The sequence below is a fragment of the Octodon degus genome, unplaced genomic scaffold (genome assembly GCF_000260255.1).
Source record: "Octodon degus isolate 3935 unplaced genomic scaffold, OctDeg1.0 scaffold00022, whole genome shotgun sequence".
NCBI lineage: Eukaryota > Metazoa > Chordata > Mammalia > Rodentia > Octodontidae > Octodon > Octodon degus.
The window spans coordinates 7,419,153-7,433,672 of record NW_004524598.1 but is presented as its reverse complement, the minus strand read 5'-3'; the positions used below and the strand labels follow the sequence as shown (position 1 = coordinate 7,433,672).

General features: G+C 37.8%; 1 pseudogene; it reads right to left on the bottom strand.

Moving 5' to 3' along the window:
* The window catches only part of LOC101592121, a 105,054-nt pseudogene extending 90,794 nt beyond the window's left edge, over positions 1-14,260 (bottom strand).
* Between the last annotated feature and the right edge of the window lie 260 nt (positions 14,261-14,520).

Sequence of the window (14,520 nt, the reverse complement as noted above, 5' to 3'; positions counted from 1 at the left end):
GATTATATGTCCTCATCCTATGGGTATTCACAAGGGGAATATTAAAATTGCTGAAAAAAATTCCTTTTAAAGTTATCTTATACCAATATTTATTCACTTCTTTTTTTTTAATTTTTATTTATTTATTTATTTGAGAGAGAGAGAGAGAGAGAGAGAGAGAGAGAGAGAGAGAGAGAGAGTTCACTTCTTTATAGGAAAGTCAAGCAGTAAAAAGCACTTGGTTGGTAAATCTTGTAGAATTATTTTAAAGGTTGTTTCAAGTTTCAGCACTATTTGAAATAAAAAATTCTAATGGGTTAAGTGGGTTCTTTTGGGGAGATAAGTATACTGCTTCGATGACTTATTTAAGTTAAAGTGAAGGAGACAGATGTCTTGGTGTCTCGTTCTATGTACATGAACATAATTTGAATGGAAATTCCCCATTTCCTACTTCCCTTCTTATTTATGTCTTCCACTAATAAATAGAACTATACTGCTCATTAATAATTACTACTATAATCTTGTTATTGGGGTTTTTTTTAGCCTTTTATACTCAGATGGTAAAAGTTACTTTCATATTAGGAATAGTTTGGGTATGATTTAACAAGTGAAAATGTCACCCCATAACCATTCCCATGCAGTTCTTGGAATATTAAAAACCTGAGACTCAACCAAGATCCATGTGAAAGAGAAAAGTGGTCAAATCATTACTTTTCTTGACTCCATAGTTACTCTTGAAGCAAGTTACGATTTTTCACTTCATTAAGATTTGTGCCCTTATCAGAGATGTAACCATAAAGAAATATTACCCAGTCTGGCTTCTTACTAGGAATTGGAAATCTTATGAAAGCAAAACTTTGAGAGGAAGCAAAGAAAACATAAGAACTTAAATTTATTAGGGGATTTATAATCTGGACATTAGCTTTTATGTAAATCAACAAATGCTTAGTTGTAGAAATAAAATTGTAAATAGAGTCATAGTTCAACAATGTGTTTCATGAAGTCCTATAGTTTAGTGGATTTAAACTGACTCCAGCACTTATAAGCTGTGGGAAACAAGGCAAGTTAGCAGGCTTTTATAAACAAAACAGTAATAAAAGCAGAAAGGTTAATAATCACCTTATATGTTGTTGTGGGATTTTGAATTAATGCATAAAATGTAGAGTGAATTATGTGCCAGACAATAAGAATTTAATAAGTACAGTTTACATATTGTGCTCTAACCTAGAATGAATATTGCTATCCTAGAGACTACATCATCTAAGAAAAATCCTGCCCTTGTTGTGTTTATTTACTGAGACAAACTATATATTTTATCAGGCAGGGAGTTCATTATTAATTGCATTTTGATTGAAGGACCATGGAAAGGTCTAGATAATCCCTCACCCTGACACTCTCATTTATTATCCTAAATGTTGCCCGGGGACTTGCATCTGATGTAAATTTCTAAGAAAAATGTAACATTAATGAAATCTTATTCAGACTATTGAATACAAGACATAGCTAGAGAAATTAAGGTGAAAGGATTATGTAACTGGGATTTTCTTTTCTGTTGATTAGTAATTTGTGACTTGTGGTAAGTGAAAGGAAAAGTGATCTGGTTTAAGGTCTTCACTCTGGGGATTTAGTAGTAGAGAAAAATTCTCAGCTGTGTTATGTTGCAGACCTTCTGAAATTAGGAAATAAGGGAGTTATAGGATTGAAATACATAGCCAAGATTGCATTATTTATCAGTAGTCTGATAAATAACTATGAAAAGTTTATTAGACCACTTATTAAAAATGACTTCACTCTACCATGTGTATTATACTGGTGATAAAAATGAATGAAATTAGCATTCAGTTTTACTTCCTTGAATAAATTGTTTCTCACCTTGGCTGAAAAGGTGAGTGGTTATTTTTACTGCTGTCTTAGTAGTCATTTTATGTTTTCAAGCTTTTGAAATTCTAATCATTTAAACTTCATATGGGCACAACTCTGTGATTAAGAGAAAAACAAAAGTATGGGTCATTATCTGTTTACTTGAAAATAGGTTAATTTAGTGCCAGGGAACATGTATTTCATATTTTTCAGCTTTTAAATTGTGTACACAAATTTTATTGAGAGTTGAATCTAGTCATTGATTTGTTCAAGAAGGAATAATAGCAGCCATTAGGGCTTATTAATTATTTCAGCATAAAGGACCTTCCTGGCTAACCCTGTCTGGTTGTTGGAAACTATATCACAGTCTTTTTTCTTTCTTTCTTTTCTTTTTTTTTAGTATTTTAGGGAAGGGTCTACAAGGTGTTCAGGGTCTCACTACTAGATCGTACTCATAGTGATCCGCCTGTTTACAGCCTCCCAAGAGCTGGGATTACAGGCGCGTGCCACCACACCCAATCTCAATATATTTCACAATCTCTTGGGTTTCCTTCAAACCTACTTCAATACTTCAGGAATTCTCCTATAACTATCTCTATTCTGGTGATAGTAGTGACAATATTTCTCTATCCTTTTAAATTATGTTCTAGTGAATGACATGAATATGTCATTTCTTTCTTTTGTTTAAAATAGAAAGTGTTTGGAACTCTGGACATGGTGAAATTAAATAAAATCATTCAATGTTTGCTTGAGAAATACTTAGACAAGCTATATAAAACACACAAATAAGTACACAAGCATTCTCAGACCAACAAAAACCAAAGTATTTTTTAAATCAATTAATTATTTCCTTGAAAACTTAAGAGTGGGGATCAAATTATCTCAGGTCTTTTTATATCAAGCTCACTGTATTTCCAAGATAAGCTTTGGATACATGATTAAGTTGCGGTAAGGGGTTTTTGACTGTAGTTTCATTGTATTTTTAAGATACACTGGGGACAAAAAGAAAAAAAATTTGAATTGGTTTTATGGTCACATTAATTCTAAATTCTTGAGTCATAATCCAGTAGGTTCAGAGGGTTCTTGTAATCACATCCTTGGGACTATGGAACGCAGAGGAAACTGTTGTCTGCATCCTTAATTTAACCTCCCAGTGCATTCTCACCACTCAAAATATGGAAAGTAGAAAAGGGATATTTGAATCACTATTGTCAACTTGGTGGGAAGTAGCCAAAATTGTTAGTAAAGTTCTGTGGGAATTTTAATGATTCCAAATATGATGTGTATGCCCTTTTGATTTAGCCTTATCTTTATACTACAAATGAATACGGCAAGAGGCATTACTAGAACATGCAGTAACCTTTATATAAAGTAATACAAATAATTGAAGAAAGGAAGCTGCTTTACATTTTGATGCAAATTGCTTTTGGCAGCCCAGTGACAACTTTAAAAACCAAAACGCCAGAAAGTAACCCTTGCATATCTGTGCATGATTCAGATTTTAAAATCCGTGCTCTGTGATTAAAGGTCCCTGATCTTTGTCTTAGGTTGAAACTTGATTTTCCAAGGCCTCCAGTGGCCCAGTGAGATGGCAGAGAGAGAGGAGAGAAAATAAGTTGGGCCAAACACAGGGCCTGTGACGCTTTTGCGGTGAATTCTGTGGTTTCTTAGACGCTGTGGCTGTTTGCTTACCTGATTGATTGCAACGGCTAGCCCATTGCCTTCATGTTTGGGCTAGAACTCAGAAAATGGTGGGCAGTGTAAATATTGATATTCTGATATAAAAATATGTTTCCCTAACATTTAAAAACCCAGCACCCATCCTAATTACACAATGGATACAATGGTAATATCTGTCTTTAAGTGCTTTATTTGTCTAGCGTGTGTATTATCTCTGTGAAGTAAGGAGTATTTTCTATTTGAACTTTGTTAAGGACTGTGGAGATAGCTCGGTGGTCCAAGCACCTGCCTGGCAAGAACAAGGTACCGAGTTCCATCCCTGCAGTACATGGTGCTGGCCCCACCCTGGCCACCGAAAGTGGGTGTGGTGACACATGCCTGTAATCCTAGTGCTGGGGAGGCTGAGCTAGGAGGATCACTGTGAGTACGAGCTGAGTAGTGAGACCCTGTACCAATTAAACAAATTTTTTAAAAAATTAAAAAAAAAACTATGTTAAATCTGGAAAAGCCACAATTCAGATTATACAACTGACTTCACAGGCAGATTAAATCTATATGGCTTCAGAAGTGATACTCTTTACTTCTATCGGAGATCCTGTATGACATTGCTGAAGATAGACATGTCAAGATGTGTGAAAAGTTAAATGAACCAAGATGCAAATAGTTGTTAGAAATATCAGACATCAAAAGACTGATTGTCAAAATGAACTGTTTAGGCCCCCTACAATATGATGACACAAAATAGCAAGAATCAGTAAAGTTGGGAATGCATTTTCAGCCTGTCCCTACTTGAAAGTTGTGGAAGAGAAGGATGTGACTTTAGCTAAGGAAAATGGAAGGCAATGTTTGCAACATCAGAAAACAGTGTCTTGGGAATCAAATGGACACTGTTATTCATAACTGGGAACCAGAATCTTAGTCCTAAAGTTAGACTTGTACACTAGAGTAAAAGTTATTAAGAAGCTGACACAAGGTGTGAGTTCTGATATACCTTGTTTAATCTGACAAGTCTTTTTGAGGGGGATAAATTATTGGCAAACAGTTGACTTGGAAGACATACAATGAAAAAGCAAGGTGTACCAACAATAGATGAGTTACACCCATGTGGACATCCAGAAGGGATTTGCAATATAACTCTAAACCCTTGGAGAAGGGGGCTGGATAAGGGAAAATCAAGGCTGGAAAAGTCTTTAGTTGGCAGCAGTTTGGAACAGGAAATAAAGGTTCATTTATAAGAACCAAAGCATATAAGTTTGTAAATGAGATGAGAAATGAAATGGAGGCCCAATGATTAAACTCTGGTGGGTATCGCTCTTTTTGGAGAAGAAGCAAGGGAGTCTCAACAATGGACTTGAGAATATGGGAAAGGGAGGTTGACCAAAGTTATCTGTGCCTTTGATCATAGGCAGACTAAAGAACAAAGAGTATAAGTGAATGTGAACCTCTTTGGTCCTATTCTGCTGTAGAACTGCTGGAGAAATAACAGAATATTTTGAGAGACAGGAAGAAGTAGAATATTACAGGTTGCAAGGGTGGCATGAACAGAATTATGAAGACACAAGTTGAAATGTTAGGAATCTACTATGATTGGGGAGAATCTATGTGTGCTAATAACAAGAAACAGGTTGAAAATAGCATAGAAGTCAGATTATCAAGAAACTTGGTTTTGAGGCCAGAGTGATTGATTACCTTTTATCTTGTTGGCAACTGAAAACCTTGGAATAGTTTTGGGCAGAGTGATTGATATCCTCAAAGCAATTGTATAAAAGTATGATTTAATAAAAGTTCATAGGGTAGATTGGCATGGGATAGATCAGGAGTGCAGTTAGAAAGATTTTAGAATTGTTTAGTGTAAAGCAAGAAAGGACTTGAAATAGGTTGGTGGTAATGGGGCTTGCAATTTAGAGAAAAGATGCAAGAAAGAAAGTAAAATCAGATTTGGCAGGACAGTAAACTGCTAGGATGGGTGACTGAAGAATAAGGATGAATGAAAAATCAGGCCACATCCTGTGTAATTCAAATTTTTAAGAGGGATTGTACAAGTCAAAAATGAGATACAGTGAGATAGCTCAGAGGACTACGTGCCTGTTCAGGCAAGCACAGGAACCAGGGTTTGATCCCTGGCACCACATGTGCCAGTCTCTCCCTTGGGCATGCTGAGCCAGAGACTGAGACTGGGCATGGTGGTGCATGTCTGTAATTCCAGCACTGGGGAGGCTGAAAACAGGAGGATCACTATCAGTTCTATTTGTGTAGTGAGACCTTGTACAAAAAAAAAAAGTGTGATACAAAAACAAAATAAATAAAAAAAATGTGAGTCATGGTCTCAGAGAAATTGGAGTCTGATTTTTATCCATATTTAGTCTGAAACAACAAGGAGTTATTACAGAAAACATATTTGATAAACCACTGGAAACTAAACTGTCTACTTGTGGGAGAGCTGAAGGGTAGTGCTGGAGACATCTGTAGTGGACTCCAACCTCCTGCCAGGTGTTACAGCCCAGGGCAAGGAAAGAGCGTAGCAGGGATCTGGGTTGACCAGTTGTTCAAGGGAATGAAAAGGTCACCAGAAGCTTGACATTTATTTTTCTGTTTGCATTGGGGAGAATGGTAGGTGGATGCACTAAACCAGTGACTGGGCAGAAAAGTCTTTCAACAGAAGGAACAAAGTATTCTTGCCAAAGGGATGGAACAGCCAGATTTAGGTTATTGTTAAAGAGTAACTTGCTTTGTAGCCAATCCTGGGAAGAGGTTCTTTTCTGGAGTCATATAGGCCTCAGTGGAAATGTTATCTCATATTTTCTTTCATCAAGACCTGTACACAGCCTTGGACAGACTCAGTAATTAAACTGAAAACTAATGTAGGGAAGTCACCTCTATACAGCTGCTTTGCTTGTAAGTAAGCACAGTCACACTTGCATCTGAGGGAGGGCAACATGGTGGTCCTTCATAGGCTAGTGGGTGTTTGTGATGCTTCTGAAATATTATTTGAGATCATGAAAGTTAATGATCTAGCAATTCCTCTTGGAGGCATGTATCCAGAGGAAAGGAAGCCACCACTTGGTGTACTCTTTTGTACACTGAAGTGTTATACGGAGTAGCCAAGGGATGGAATCAACCCAAGTATTTGTTGATGACTGAATGGATAAACAGTTGTATGTGTACACAATGGGATAATATTCTATCCTAAATAAGAGTGAGATTTTTGACATGTTTTGCAATGTGGAAGAGCCTGGAAGACATTAGGATAAGTGAAGTAAGTCAGACATGGAAATAAAAGTGATCTCATTTATATATGGAATGCATTTAAAGATCAAATATGCAGAGACAGAGACCAACGTGGAGGTTACCAGGGATGACAGGTGGAGGAGGAAATGAAGAAATGTATGGCACATGGTAAAACATATCGGAAATTTAGGAAGACAAAGTCTAGAGATCTGAGGTGCTATATTAGAACTGCAGATAATAAAATTGCATTGTGTCTGGAATTTTGATAAATAGTAGCATTTTGTCCATTCTTGCTGCAGAAACAACAAAGTTGGGTAATTATGTGAAATAGTGTTCCAACTAATTTGCTTTACTATAGCAAACATTTTTACTATCTATATGTATTCAATACTGGTATGCTACTTAAATATAGCTAGGAAAAGGATATTTTTTTGGTATTTTTTTTTCTTATTACACTTTGTTTTAATGGGTCTCAAGGTTCTGTGACAGATTTTTGGTCAAGTTTTTTTCCATTAAAAAATATTGATTTTAAAAACTAATAATTTAAAAACTGCCACACACAGGAAAAAATGGTCCACAAAAAATTCTCCTTTCTTCTGAAGGTTTTATGATGCATTGCTATCCTTATCCAGTCTTTCACTAATAAACTTAAATGGCCAATTGGCAGAAACAGTTCTGAGATCTGTCTTCGGCCGCTGATTAAGACTGAAGTGGCAGGTGTTAGAGATAATATTCATTTAGTCTTTTGAGCCTTCTGGGCAGACTTGGTGACCTTGCGAGTTCCAACAACCTTGTTGTCTACAACTCTGATGACACCCACAGCAACTATCTGTTTCATATCATGAACAACGAAATGCCCCAGAGGTGGGTAGTCAGAGAAGTTCTTGACATACATGGGCTATATTCCCTGGAACATGTCAACAATGGAAGAATCACCAGATTTTGAAAACTTGGGCCCATCTTCCAGCTTCTTACCACACTGGTGGTCAATCTTTTCTTTCAGCTCAGCAAAATTACAAGCAATGTGAGCTGTGTGACAGTTCAGTACAGGGGCATAGCCAGCACTGATCTGGATGGGATGGTTCAGCATAATCACCTGAGCAGTTAAACCAGCTACTTCCACTGATGGGTAGTTTTTGCTGTCACCAACAACACTGCCATACTGGACATGTTTGACAGACATGTTTGTGACATTGAAGCCCACATTGTCCCCAGGAAGAGCTTCACTCAAAGCTTCATGGTGCATTTCAACAGACTTGACTTCAGTTGTGACATTGACTAGAGTGAAGGTGACCACCATGCCAGGTTTGAGAGCACTAGTTTCAACTTGGCCCACAGGGACAGTGCCAATACCACCAGTTTTGCAGACATTCTGGAGGGGCAGCTGCAAAGCCTTGTCAGTTGGGCGAATGGGTGGAAGGATGCAGTCCAAAGCTTCAAGCAGTGTGGTTCTGCTGGCATTGCCATCTTTTTGAGTGACATTCCATCCTTTGAACCAAGGCATATTAGTACTTGGCTCCAGGATGTGGTCACCATTCCACCCAGAAATTTGCACAAAAGCTGCATTGTCAAGGTTGTAGCTGATTTTCTTAATGTTGGTACTGAATTCCTTAATAATCTCCTCATCTCTCTTCCAGCTGTAGGGTGGTTCCATGGAATCCATTTTATTAATACCCACAATTAGTTACTTCACACCCAGTCTGTAAGCCAGAAGGGCATGCTCACAGGTCTGCCTATTTTTGGAGATACCAGCTTCGAATTCACCAACATCAGCAGCAATAATCAGGACAGCAGAGTCAGCCTGAGATGTGCCTGTAATCATATTTTTGATGAAGTCTCTGTGTCCAGGGGCATCAATGATGGTCACATAATACTTTTTGGTCTCAAATTTCTACAGGGAGATACCAATGGTGCTGTCACACTCAAGCACCGCTTTTAGCTTGTCCAAGACCCAGGCATACTTGAAGGAACCCTTCTCCATCTCAGCAGCCTTCTTCTCAAATTCTTCAGTGGTTCTTTTGTTGATGCCACTGCATTCATAGATCAGATGGCTGAGGGTGGTGGACTTGCCAGAGTCCACATGTCTGATGACAATTATATTAATGTAAGTTTTTTCCTTTCCCATGTTGGCTTTGATTTAGTGGTGGTTTTCACTACACCTGTGCTCTTGTGGCAAACCCATTGCAAAAAAGCAAATATATTTTTTAGAAAAGAGTCAATGACATATTTGAGGGGGCACATATAATATGAAAAAAGAAAAGAGCATTTTACATAAGAAATGAGTAAGTAATCAGCATCTTGAAGTATCCCAGAGAAGTCAAGGAGGATATAAAAGAAAAGAGTGATCATAGAGATTCTAATATGGCTGATTGAGGGGAGATACATTAGAGGTACTCAGATAGTAGTCACTGAAAAATCCAGGTTCTCTGAAACACTATCACACCTAGAAATCCAGAAACAGAAAACTAATCTGAAAGATGATCTGTCAAGACCAAACTAAATATGTGAATCAGAAAAACAGAAGGGGCACCCAAGCTGGCTGCATCTTTCCCTGCACCTCTTACCCACAGGATGCCACTTTGGGAGTGGCTTTCACAGCCTGAGAGGATCCAGTGCTACAGAAGCCAGACTCCTGCGGTAGGTTCCTCACACATTGACCCTCCTATCTGGAAGAGGAAATGCAGCTTTGGCAGTAAACAATGGTCTGTGCCTCAGGGAAGTCATGAGTGGCAGCAAAAGAGGGAAAATGAGCTGATCCTCCCTGTGACCCACCATCCTCCCAAACCCCAGGGAACACAGACTACTGCTCCCTGCCCCCACTAGGGGGAAGGAGGCCAAGCACCTTGAACTGAGTGTCGCACTGAGCCTGCCAGAAGGGATCCCTGGATTACATCCTTGAATATAAAATAGTATGGAAACTAATGTAGAGATGCCTTAAAAGCTAAACACAGAAATCTATTCACTCACACTGACAAAAGATCTACAAACTGCTGTACAGGGTCTCAGGGTAAATCCTGAGGGGATTTGACTGACCTTATCAGATACAAAAGTTACATTTTTTGTTATATAGGTTTTTTTTTTTTTAATAGGTCTTGCTTTATCTTGGTCTTAACCATCCAGCAGAAAAGTATAAACACAAGCTATTAAAAGTAAAGCCATATTAATATCTTGAGCTGTAAAAGGCTCAAGTCAACAACTTCTGACATTGCCAGTTCTGCTGATAACCCACTACTATTATGGACTCTTGGACTATATTTGTTTTTTTTTTTTTTTTGCTGAATTCAAGCACCTACAATATTTGAATGGCTGTGGAACACCTATCTCTGACAAAACAAAACAAAAAAGGGGGATATAGATGAAGGACCATTTTGTAGTGAAAAAAATATATATCTGTATCTATAAAATATAGGATAGCTATACAGCTACTTTCTCTTAGTTGAATGAGAAGAAAGATTTGTACTAATAGTGTTTAGACAAAATAGCATGTCTGCATCTTGCACTCTGAATAACTACTACAAAGACAACAATATGCAATGTATTAATTATTGTATCTGTCCTACTAACCTGCTTTGAAAATGTCTCATTGCTATTTGTTTCTCATTAAAATTAATAAAAAATAATAAAATAAAAATAAAAAATAAAGATAATGATGAAATTAAAAAAAAAAAAACAAATCTATTCAACTCAGATTTTTCCCCTACTGGGTATCTTCCTGAGAGTGTTAAAGACATGTTGTGGTAATACATGCGTACCATATTATAGCAGCATGATTCATAATAGCTAAATCTTAGAAGCAGTCTGTATGTCTAGCAACAGCTGAAGGGATAAAAAGTGGTTTATATATGATGGCATATTACTCTGCTATAAGCAATGATAAATGTAGGAATATGGATGTTCCTTGAATTCATCATGTTATGTGAAATAAATCAGACACTTGAGCTGAAATGCTGTATGTTCTTTCATATGAGAAACCCAAAGTGTAAATAAATTAAAAGTAAAATAAAGATAAAGGAAACAGAGTGATAGATCTTTTTGCAAATGTACAGGCACTAATAGATTAGGGGTAGAAGAGAAGGGAACATAAAAAACATTAAGATTGTTGTGCACATGTACAAATACCCACAACCTGGCTACATAGTGAGTTCAGTGCTAGCCTGAGCTACATAGTGAGATCCTGCCTAGAAAACAAAACCAAACAAACCAAAAAAGAGTAAAAAATGCCTACTACTAAGTCTAGTCTTTTTAATTAAATAGCTCAAAATGTCTGAGTTCTTTTCCACTAGAGGTGAATTTGGGAAGATGTAAGCCAGGAACTGTTGTCCCCATTTGATCTACCTAAGCTCACCCATGCCTTTAAGCTGTTTGAGTGTTCACTGTTTAGTTGTTCAAGCCATTTAAAGCCTTTTTGTTGTTTGCTTATGAGACATAGCCGTACTTGCATCAGGAAATTCATTAACTGATCCTAAAATGAGCTCTGGAATGAAAGTACAATGGACAGTTTGATTTAAGGGTTGTGTATAGGAGAATGAAGACTTCCATCACCCTTTTTAAAAATTTATATTTAAAAATATTATCTTAGGCTCTGAAGTGGAAAATCAGGTAGTGACTCAGAAGATTAACGAGGCACATTTGGCACCTTGATGCCCAGGCCACATGTCACTGATTTTGGCCTATTAACTCAGGGGTCTGCCAATCAAATGGAAAGACACTGGATTTCATGGAATATGGTTCAAAGCCTCAGTAATATCTTGCCAGAAATAGGAAGCTTAGGAAGAAATTGTCTGAAAGCAAAAGGGAAAGAAATGGTTTGCTAAGATGCAGTCTTTCTGCTGGGAGCCCAGAATCTAAGGTGCTTTAAGAATCTGGTTTTACAGATTTGGAAAATCATAGATCTCTGCCTACCATGAAGGATATTCCCACAAGGTTAGGATGGTGTGTTCAGGTGGGAGATGTGACACAAACCAGGACATAAGTTTGGGGCCTGGGGAAAGTTACTTTCTGCAGGCCCCTTCAGGCAACTTCTGTTATCCTCTTTGCCAGAAAAAGAGGTCAATTTGCCCTCCTTACTAGCTAGGAGACAATTTAGGGCACAGGGAAATTAGTGCTTCAGTGACTAATTGCTTCCTGACAGAAACAAAAGTGAATGTCATCAGACTGAGCCCAGAGAGGGTCTGTTGAGCACTTAGATATGCAACAAAATTACCAGGCTTGGTTCTAGATTTAAAAAACTGACTTAGGTCTATAGGAATTGAATAGTAAATCATTGTATTTATTGACTAGAAATTAAAAGACTAAAATTTGACCAAGTATGTGAGTGAGTTATAATGCCACAGTCAGGCCCGTTTTGTTACACTGGGCTCAGTGTCAGTTATCTCAGCCCCCAAATCTCTACCAAAAAGTATATTTAGAAGCATTCAGAATCAATATTTATTAAGGAACTAGTTACTGGATGTCACGGATTGACACTGGGATTCAAGTGATGATAAATGTTAATGAAACAGTTGCTTCCTCCTTGTACAGAACTGGTATCGCAGGGAAAGGTCTCAGACATATAAGTAAGCAAGTGAATAGCTGAGGTGACAACCTCTCAGAGATGTGAGAAAAAGGGAGCTAGAAGGAGATTTCCTGAGAAAGAGGTAGTAGTATGACTTGGAAACTCTTTTCTTCTATAAAGTATTAACAAGGAATGTTGGCCAATCTACTAAAAACCACTGAAGTAGCAAATTAGCTTTGGCTTTGGCACAGTACTTATCTTCCTGAAGGGTCCAGAGCTTTTACAGTCCTCAATTACATTTCCAGTGCTCAGGTAGGCAGGCGGGGACAGGCTTCATCGTTGGGATAGTTGAACAGATTCGTTGAGGGCCATCTTCACTGTGCAGAGACAGTAGCTTGAAATGCAGATTGGATGGCATATTACCAACCACCTAATGAATTTACTCCTCCCAATTGGGATCCCCTGCGCATTTACTCATCTTCAACCAGTGTAATTAAAGATGAAAAGTATAACACTGATGTATCCTTCTCTGGGGAGGGAGTTGTTTTAATTGTAGACCCATCAGTGGAAAATGAACTATGCTGGAGAAAGATCAGGCTTAATTACACACCTGTTGGTGTTATCAAATGAAGCTGTTGCATTCTGTTATAATAGGGAGACTATCCAACCCCCCCCAAACAATTTGGCAAAACACAAAATATTACATCTTTAGAGCTTACAATTTCTGCCTTTTTCAATCATTGAATCATCACATTTTAGGTGAGAGGACCTGGAGGTTGTTTAGTCTAATTCACATAATTTACAGATGAGAAAACTAAAGTCTTTAGTGCTTAACTGGCTTATTCACATTCTGACAAATAATTTGAGCTGTATTTATTAAGCTTTTGCTGATTGCCCATGTCTTGTTGAATGTTGCCTATGTATACAGGAGAGGCCAGAGCCTTCTTTCAAGAGTCTCCAGAAAAATCTTAAAAGGACCACCCCCAATTCAAAATTTAGGCAGCTTTTCTCAAAATATGAAGTACAGATTACCAGTCAGAGTGAAATGGCAGTGGCTCTAGGACCTCTCGGTATCCACCCACCTACTGGAGCTGTGGTCTATTGTAAATGTGTGTGTATGTGTGTGTGTGTGAGACAGACAGACAGACAGATACGCACACACGCATACACACACATTTCTATGTATCTATATTGAAAGACAAAGAGAAACAGATAGATCCGGTGATCAACAACTTCTTATTGTCTTTTGTGTGCCAGCTACTCTGATGGGCTCTGGGGGGAGGTGGAGATGTACATCAAACAGGCAATCGATCTCTCTTTTTTTCTGTGGGATCTAAAACAATTGGAAGAGCTACAGCATGCTTCTGACAGTGTTGATATTTTAGGTACATAGCTGCTTGTGGTGGGACTCAGTAGAATATTTAGTAGGATATGTGGTCTCAACTCACTAGATGCCAGCAGCACACCCCCAACTGTGACAATCAAAAATGTCTCCAGATGTTGCTAAATGTCCTCAGTATAGCAAAATTTTCCCCAGCGGAGAGAGCCACTGAGCTAGACAATAAGCAAATGATCACACATAATTAAATAATTATAACGGTAGCTAATTCCTTTTGTTATATTTTCTGGTTGGTTAATTTAGAAAATAATACAGAACAGAAAGACTATTTTTTGGTGATAAACTTGTTACTGAAATATAATATGCATATGCAAGTGCATGAATCATAAATGCACAGCTTAAAGAGGTTTTTTTTTTTTTTCTTTTTTTAAAACAAAGAGAAAATAATCATGTAGCTGGCACTTAGTACCTAGATGGAGAAACTGAATGGGACCAGTACTCTAGAAGCCTCTTTCAGACCCTCCCCAGGCACTGTTCTGGTTTCTAACACCTTGTTGTTTCTACTTTGTCATGAACTGCTTCTGCTCTTGTGTTTTGAGAGTCACTGCTGCTGCTTGTGGAGCAGCTTGCTTTCTCCCACTGCAGTCTATTACCTCATTGATTCTACTTCTGGTGGTCATTTCGGTTGATTCCAAGTTGGGAACATGCACCATTACATGCACCCTTTTAGACTGTGTAATTTCATAGTTGTTAAAAATTATATTTAAAAAGTTGGGCAAGCATCACCACTACCTAAATTTTAGAATATTTTCATTGCATCAAAAGGAATCCTGTATCCATTAGCAATTCCTTCTGTCCTTCCTCTCCCATCTCCAGCCCCTTCCAATCATAATTTCAACAAATTTAATTGTTCTGGGCATTGTAATGATATAGTATGTAC